This window comes from Vulpes vulpes, chromosome 6 (genome assembly GCF_048418805.1).
Source record: "Vulpes vulpes isolate BD-2025 chromosome 6, VulVul3, whole genome shotgun sequence".
NCBI lineage: Eukaryota > Metazoa > Chordata > Mammalia > Carnivora > Canidae > Vulpes > Vulpes vulpes.
In genome coordinates this window covers 132,724,900-132,734,152 of record NC_132785.1, presented here as the reverse complement: position 1 = coordinate 132,734,152, position 9,253 = coordinate 132,724,900, and positions in this window count along the sequence as shown.

Here is a 9,253-nt window from a genome sequence, read left to right as displayed (position 1 = left end):
TATCAAAGTGATGTGCAGTTGGTGGAGTCTGGGGGAGACCTGGTGAATCCTGGGGGGGGGTCCCTGAGACTCTCCTGTGTGGCCTCTGAATTCACCTTCAGTAGCTATGCCATGAGCTGAGTCCTCCAGGATCCAGGGAAGGAGCTGCAGTGGGTCGCATACATTAGCAGTGATGGAAGTAGCACAAGCTACATGGATGCTGTGAAGGGCCAATTCGCCATCTCCAGAGCCAATGCCAAGAACACGCTGTATCTGCAGATGAAGAGCCTGAGAGCAGAGGACACAGCCGTGTATTACTGTGTGAGGGACACAGTGAGGGACCTCAGTGTGAGCCCAGACACAAACCTCCCTGTAGAAGGGGATTGGGATCACCAGGGGGTGCACACTCCTCACCACTTCTGTCTTGAAGGCCCAGGAGCAGGTGCAGATGGAGGTTCTGGGCAGGTTTCCTGTCAGGGTCTGGGCTTCCTCTCCAAGGAGTTGTTTCCCCCAAGGGTGCCTCTCTGGACCAGGAATTTGTTCTTAACTATTTGGCTTCTGATTTGAAAACAGATTCTTTAGGAAAACTGCTACTTTATATGCACAGAAGACAGAGTTGCTTACACTTATTTACTATTTACCCAAATATGAGAAATGTACAAATATCTCCATGTACCTCAAGTACTAGAGAGATCCGGGGATCCCTTGGTGGCTCAGTGGTTTAGAGTTTGCCTTCAGCCTAGGCCATGTTCCTGGAGTCCCAAGTTCGAGTACCTAGTCAAGCTCCCAGCATGGTGCCTGCTTCTCCCTCTGCCTGTGTCTCTACATCTTCTCTATGTCTCTCATGAATAAATGAATAAAATTGTTTAAAAAGAGGGACCTACAATCCATGCACAAAAACATAATACCTGGTGTAGTGATAAATGAGAAGTATGATAGGGAGAAGAGGCAAAAATTATGATGTGATTATAAAATTGGACTCACAACTCACCCAGAAGATGAAGTGGAATCTATTGCCTTCCATGTTATCAGCTGATTCTGAAGGTCATGTGTGTCCTTGTGCAGGGACCAGAAACTTCCACTGAATCTATGAGGATCTTCAGGGTGAGGAGCGTGACTGGAGGAGCCTTCCACTTCCAGGATATAAATCATTGATCCTTCCAGTGCTGATATCAGCCCAATGTGTGTGACCTCTACCCTCCCCATGTTGAAACCTAACGCCCTTGTGATAGGAAGAGTTGGTGTGGCCTTAGGGGAGCACTTAGGTCAGGAGGGTGCAGCCTCAGGATAGGACCAGGCCCTTATACAGCAGGACTGGGAAAGCTCACTGCCCCGTTGCCCAATGTGTGTTTTTGAGGAAAGGATATGGTAGGACATGGACGCTCTCTAGACACCACATCTGCCTGCACCTGGATCTCAGGCTTCCCAGACTCCAGTATTGTGGGAATGAGTGTCTGTTTAATCCACGCAGACCAAGTACGATGTTCCATTAGGGGGGACAGGCTAAGATATTGGTGACACGAGAATCCAAGCCCTGATGATCTTGTGTTTTCTGCTGTATTTGTTGTGATAAGTTCCTGATAGGTTCCATCCATGGGATCAAGGATGGATGAACCTGTGGACACTCTTAGGACTCCGGGAACAAGACCCAGTGGACACTGGGATGGAGAACTTTTACACAGGCAACAGGGGGCTGGGAGACTGTGGAACTTTAGTGTAAGGATGATGATTTATCAACCTTTCCAGAAGATGGGGATGTGCTGACCCTGAGGGACCTGACTCTGAGCATCATCGTCCACATGCAGTTAGACTGATGGCTGTGAGGGTCAGGACAGCAGTTCCCTTCCTGCTTTCAGGATTCCTTATTTGTGTGCATATTTTGTGAGATGGAATATGAAATGCCTTGGAGAAGGTCGAATTTGTTGAATTTCATGAGAGTTCCTGGATGCTTCCTGGATGTTGAGGTCTCTGTCCTTCTGATTAGGGGGCGTTTCAGGAATTATTTCATTGAATAAACCTGCCACTGCTGCTCGGTCTTCATTTTCTGGGCCTCCTATCAAAGGAATGTTACTGTTTCATAAGTAACTGAGTTCCCTATGTCTATCTTTAGGGACAATTACTTTGTTTCCCTCTATTGTTGTGTCATGATTTTCCACCATGTTATCTTCTATTTTCCCCAACATGCTGTTCTTTAATCCGTCCTCCTTTCTTCATGCATTTGAGAAAAGCTGTCTGTAATAGCATTTTTTATTTTTGACTGACAAGGGATTACTTCTTTTATCTCTGCAAGAAGTGATTTTGGAGTGTCTTCAGTATTTGCTCCATCCCAGTTGTATCTTTAAAAACAGATTCCAGCCTGCTTTAACATCTGAGCACTTTTAACCTACCATATCCTCAAATGGGTGGATTTCTATGACGAACTCATAGAACGAAATGAACTCTAAACAATCTTCCTCTATGCTGCTCATCCTAATTGTGGTATCTTCAGGAAGCAGTTTTCTTTCCTGCCCCAGCCCCACAGCTATGTGTCCTCCCCAGAACAACACTCCAAACTGCCTACATTCCAAAACCTGTCAATTTTCTACTTGCAGACTAGCACATTTTGTTCTCTTCGTCCTAAAATTGGTTTCTTGTTAGCTCAGAATTATTTGATAAATATCCAGCTGTGTTCAGGGATGACACAAGCCCAGGGTCCCCTGCAGGTCTGACATCGTAACTCCTCCTCCCATTGTGTTTGTTAGCAAAGAAGATCTGAAATGATACAAGGAGGGAATATGTATGACAGTTGCAATCCTCATTTTAGTAACCAAACGAGAATAAAAACTGTTAATTGACCTTCCTTCTTCATCTACCAACTACATACATTCTTTGATTTCAGGAACCCTTCAGCTTGTCACAGCCCATTACCTGAGAGGGCGACCAACACCTTCATCCTGAAGGGTCTCTGCTTGGTCTCCTCCTTCTTACAAGCTATTGGTACCTACTTAGTGTTCTAATCCTGTCTTGAAAGGAAATTCCATTCGTCTCAAAAGCCAGCTGCATCTGGGATGTGAAGAAAATTTTAATCTACTGAGTTCCACTCTTAAGTTCTGTCTGAATATCTGCAGAACCATCTGTGGATGAGGCTCTGATTTCTTTCCCCTTTCAAATAATTTCTTACTCTCTCCATGAGTTCATATGTGCAGGATGTGAGACTGAATGCAGTGGAGCAGGACTGGGCTCCATGAGGATTTGGAAGCTCCTTAATGTGACATGCTGTGTCCTCAGGATTGCTCCAGAACACAACACTTCTTTCATTTGGTGATGGAGAGGCACTGTGCGTGCCCCAATCCTGGGCTTACGTGCTCAAATACCACTAATATCAAGATGGAATGCTCAGTTTCTATGCTAACCTAGGGACACAGGCTTCCACCTGTAGATTCTAAGATCCAGAAACATCCTTACAGCTTTCTCTATAAATGAACCATGATCAGCAGAGTTTGGCAGGGCTTTTCCCACAAAATTTGAAAACCATCAATCTTAAATGCCCATAGGGGACTTCTAGAGCACTTCAGATTTTATGCAGCCCAAATAGGAATAGTTAATAGGCAGGTGGGGAGCATCACCAACCCTATATCCTCCACGTCCCTGATGGCGGCACTATTCTCAGGAGTTCTTTAAGAAACATGTAACAGATTAATGTTCTATTCCCTGGAAAGAAGTAAATGATAAATGTAAATATAATGATCCTTACAATACACCAGTACATCTCCACCTATTGACTAAATTACCGAATTGAATAAATTAAACTATGACAATACTAAATGTCAGCAAGGTTGTATAGAAAGTAGAACTTTTTTTAAGTATGATCTCTAATCTCATCTGGATAAAATGTATATAATTAGATCCTAGGATAACAGAGCTTGACAAGACCCATGATCTGTCTGCTGCATCCCAGAGCCACAGAGTCGATGTTGGTGTAAATCATTCTGATCTGTTGTAATGAGAACAGGGAAGGTCATGTGAGTTGCTCAGTCTAAGAGTAGGAGATGATAACATGAGCTGTCCAGCACAGACATTGAGACAGAAATAAATGAGATAACTTCTGCCTTCCATGTCTATTCTTGTATTCATGGATTCAGGGAGTTGGGGGATGCTCCCTATGGTTGTAGAGGGAAATATACTTTATAAGTCTCAGGGATCCAATGGTCATCTCACCTGGAAACCCTCTCACTTCTAGGTAAATCCAAGGCTTCTCCACAAATCATGTAGAGCACAGGTATGTCAGTGGGTATACATGCCTCTTTGTAGTTTGGGGGATAGATTCCTCCCTGAACTCTGCTTTATCTCTTAAATATTTTATTTATTTATTCATGAGAGCCCCAGAGAGAGGCTGAGACACAGGCTGAGGGAGAAGCAGGCTTTCTCTGGGGAGCCTGAGGTAGGACTCACTCCCAGGACTCCATAATCCTGACCTGAGCTGAAGGCTGAAGCTCAAACATGGAGCCACTCAGGTGCCCCAGAACTCAGTATTTTTTAGCGACCCCCAAAATGGGTGTTTTTCAAAATCCTCAGTACTTTCTTGTTTGAAAGATGATGTGATATGTCAAATCATTTAGCCAACATACAGCATAACACTAAGTTCTCACCACATCAGATGTCCTCCTTAATGACCATCACCCAGTTACCACATATGATGTGACAAATCCAGGCTGGTAAACTACGGTATACTGTAAGCTGGCAAGTTGAATTTAAATGAAGAAAAGATGGTTAAAATACTCCATCAGCCCTGCGCATATCATGCAGACAACAGATTATTTCTCCTTGCGTCATACTGCATTTTACACTAATCGTTGGCCATTTATGCCAGTCATCTTGAAAGATTCTATATTCTTTAGATACTTTTTATTTAAAAATGTAAAAAGAAAAATACTTTTAACTTCTCTAAGATCGTGTTATTTTTTTAAAATTTTTTTAATTTTTTATTTATTTATGATAGTCACAGAGAGAGAGAGAGAGAGGCAGAGACACAGGCGGAGGGAGAAGCAGGCTCCATGCACTGGGAGCCCGACGTGGGATTCGATCCCGGGTCTCCAGGATCGCGCCCTGGGCCAAAGGCAGGCGCCAAACTGCTGCGCCACCTAGGGATCCCAAGATCGTGTTATTTTTATTTAGCCTTTTGTGGTGATAACGTTTCTTTTACTGGACATGAATTAAATCATTTTAGGGTCAATCTTTTTAGCCTTAGACTGTAGGCCAGCCCGCCTATTCCATCCTTTGGATATTTGGAATATCTGTATTTGATGCAAAAAATAAATGCCTGTTTTTAAAGTTAAAAACAAAACAAAAAAAACCCAGAGATTTTTGGATAACTACCTTCTGTGTTAACTAGAAACTCTAAATCACACTCTGCCATTTATCACACAATATCATAATCTTATATCCCTCTTTCCCCTGATCCAGCACTTCTATGCACTCAAGAGCTCTTTTTTTATAAATTAATTTTTATGGGTGTTCAATTTACCAACATACAGAAAAACACCCAGTGCTCATCCCGTCAAGTGTCCGCCTCAGTCTCTTTTAATGTAGAAAGTCCTTTGAGTATGATACAATCATTATATGATTTGCAGGAAGTGACAGTTGTCACCTGAGGACCATGCACATGATCTCATTCTTGTCTCCATCTCCAGTGACACAGGAGCTTCATGGGGGACAACAGATGAGCTCCAATATGTCCGAATAGCAGGACTATTATCACCACCCTCTATCACCATTCAGTGGATGTTGCTGCCAGTTGGAGGGTGTGGACTGCTGGCAGTCTTCCTGATGCACACGATCCATTCAGTGAAGAAATGTCCTGCAAATGGACATATAAGAGGAGCCCTCTGCTCAAACTGCAGGGTTATGAGGATCGGTCTGAGGAAAACAAATACTGATGGTGATAAGAATTGCAATATGAAATTGAATTCCTCCACCATGGCAGTTTCTCTAACCGTCTACCTTCTTCTCTGTGTTAGAAAAGCCAGCTATGATTCCTCCTCCAAAAGCAACAGTTTTTCGAGGAAGAGGTTATATAGTGTGTATGGTCTGGCACCTCAGAGGGTGTCTCTTTTGTGTGCTGCGTGCACTAGGCTCTTCTGTTTTGGCATCTTTTTCCATCAGGTAATACCTACAGAGGCTCTCCCTGTCTGCAGTGGGCAGTGTGTGGTCCTTGTCCAGGATTTTGATGAGTTTTAACTGGGTATGGTCTGTTCTGCTTGATAAATGACACCTGCTACCACCTCCACTAGAACTGAGGCCTTTCAGAATTCTCTGGTCACAATATGTGGGTGGACAGGTGTGCAGCAACTCCAAGAAACAGTATTGAGGTTACTCAGAAAATTAAAAACGGAGCCTTAGCATGAACCTGCAAACAAAGACCTAAATATTCACACAAAAAATACAGAAAATCTGGTTTACAAGGAACCTCAAACATGTATGTTTATAGATTCATTATTTTCAAAAGGCAAAATATGAAAACGGTGCAAGTGTACATTATCAGATGAATATAGAAGATAATAAAGCATCTTTCTCTTCAAACATCATCATGTTGGGACATGGTCAACCGTTTGTTTAGTCTGGGGAAATACGGAAGAGTCCTCAATTTCTGAATACAAAATCCTAGTGCCTGTAACCAAGTTGCCAAGGACAAGCTCCAGGATCAATAAAACTGATATTTTCATGGCAATATATGTGAGTGTACAAGTACAATGATCTCCATGCCATAGATGAGGACACGGCTCTAAAACACATCCTTTTTTGGTCACATTTTATGGATTTAATTATTTTAATAATCATTCCACTCTTCTATCTTTATTTAGAATTCCCATTCATATGTACAAAGAAAGGAGGTGTAAATGCCCCTGTGGCAGATGAATCCACAACATCTCCGTCAGCTCTGTGAGTCTCCGTCAAGGTTTCTACTTGTCTGCATTTTTGTGTGACTGAGAGAACTGGTATCCACACATCACTCAATTGGTACTTCTGGAAATTACAGAAACCTACAAATCTCATGTCCAGATTCTTCCTGGAAGTGGCTCAGGGAGGATCCAGTTCCCATGGTGGGGAGCACAGCCAAGACACTGGGACTCACTTCAAACTGCTGTGTCATCTCAGACACTCACACAAGCTCTCTTCTGCAGTGAATAGTTATACACCTGTAAATGGTGGAAAATTTTTATGTTCATAACCTATCTTGAGGGTGTATGTGGAAAAATGGAAGATAATTGATGATAAGTAATCAGGCAGCAAATGAGGTTGGAGAAAGCACAATTTACTGACACATATCCTGTCCGCAAAACCCTGCCATGATCCACAAATGTGTTCTGAGCAACTGTATCATAAGGATACTAACTGCTAAATTTGATATGTAGTCAGAGGACATGCAAATAGCACCCCACTCTACTATTAAGCCAGCCCAGCCTGAACCCTTAGCTGGGAGAGAAGCCCCAGCCCCAGGAACCTTAGGTGACCCCTTTCAGGGATTGGGACAGAACACAGAAAACTCACCATGCAGTCTGTTCACTGGTGGGTTTTCCTTGTCACTATTTTAGAAGGTAATTCATAGAGAACGGAGACCTTGACTATGTGAGTGGAGGTGAGTGAGAGAAACATGATGTGGGACACTTTCCTCACCAGGATGTCTCGTGTCTGCAGGTGCCCAGGGTGAGGTGAAGCTGATGGCGTCTGGCGGAGACCTGGTGAAGCCTTTGGGATCGATTAGACTCTCCTACGTGACCTCTGGATTCACCTTCAGGAGCTACTGGATGAGCTGGTTCAGCCAGGCTCCAGGGAAGGGACTGCAGTGCGTCACATGGGTTAATACTGGTTGAAGCAGCAAAAGCTATGCAGACACTATGAAGGGGCGATTCACCATCTCCGGAGACAATGCCAAGAACATGCTGTATCCGCATATGAACAGCATGAGAGCTGTGCATTATTGTGTGAGTGACACATTGAGGGGACTTCAGTGTGAGTCCAGACAGAAATCTCCCTGTTGAAGGGAATCAGGACCTGTTGTGATGGTCATCAGACATTTGATGGAAGAGTGGACTCATTCCATTGTACAACATACACCGATCGTACACTACATGTTAAAAACAGTGATTTAAGTAAAATTTGTAAAATTAATTACAACCTAAACAGTATTAAGTCCCTTAAATTCAGAGTGTAACTCAAGAAGATGTTTCTAATGACCAAATATTATATTATTCAGGGATTTATTAATTAGTAGTTCTGTGAAACCGAAGAGTCAACACACAATCAAGGGGCAATTTCTTTATCTGAATAGTATATAATGAGTTATACTATGAAACATAATTAATCTTTCTATTTTAAGGTTTTATACAGTATTGATTTGAGAGTAGAGTGTCTACTTTCATATACTGTTTTTAACTACTCTTTTTTAAAAAATTAAGTGATTGGTCTTCTGTTTAATGCTTTCTATATGAGGGAAGGAAGAACATAAGAACCGATAAACATTAACATATTATCCATAAATCAAGTCTATTGAATTAAATCAGTAAAACCAGGAAGCTCCTGGAAAGGTGCAGATGATGTCCTGTGAGGAGCAGGACTAATGTCCATTCCTGAGACTCTGAGCATGGAACGGCTGATCCCCATGTCAGGTGTCATGGAAGAAATGAGGATCCATTGGAGGTGGTTGAGGGTGATGCCGTGTGCTGCATATGCCTAAATCTATTGACCTTTACACTTCAGAACACTTAAGATCTGAAAAGTGACATGGTGGTTTTTTTTCCCTGAAATACAGCAATGAAAATGGGAATGCTTAAGAACTGACAGAAAATCTATCATAATATATATGTTAAATCTTTTTAAAATGTCCCTATGCTTTAGATAATTTCATCTACTTTTGCTAGAAGGAGAGAAATTATACCTCAAATTTCATAACCATTGGGATAAGGGGTAATAAGATTATAAATGTTTGATTGATCCATTTTATCCCTAACTGGGATCAGATATTAATTAACCAAAACCATCATGACTCCACTGTGGTAACATGTGTCTTGTAATTCAAACCACAGCTCCTTTTCCTCACTCACCCAAGCCCGCACCTCACTTTCAGCCTGTCCAGACACCCATCAGCCCATTATTGTTTTGTGACTTCCTGCAGTAATGGAAAAGGCCTGTTAATATGGGGTGTTGCTGGATACTCATGAAGCATGGACAAGTGTCCACTGACATTCATCTGAGGCACCTATTCCTCTATATGGAATAGGTCAGAGGTCAATAATTT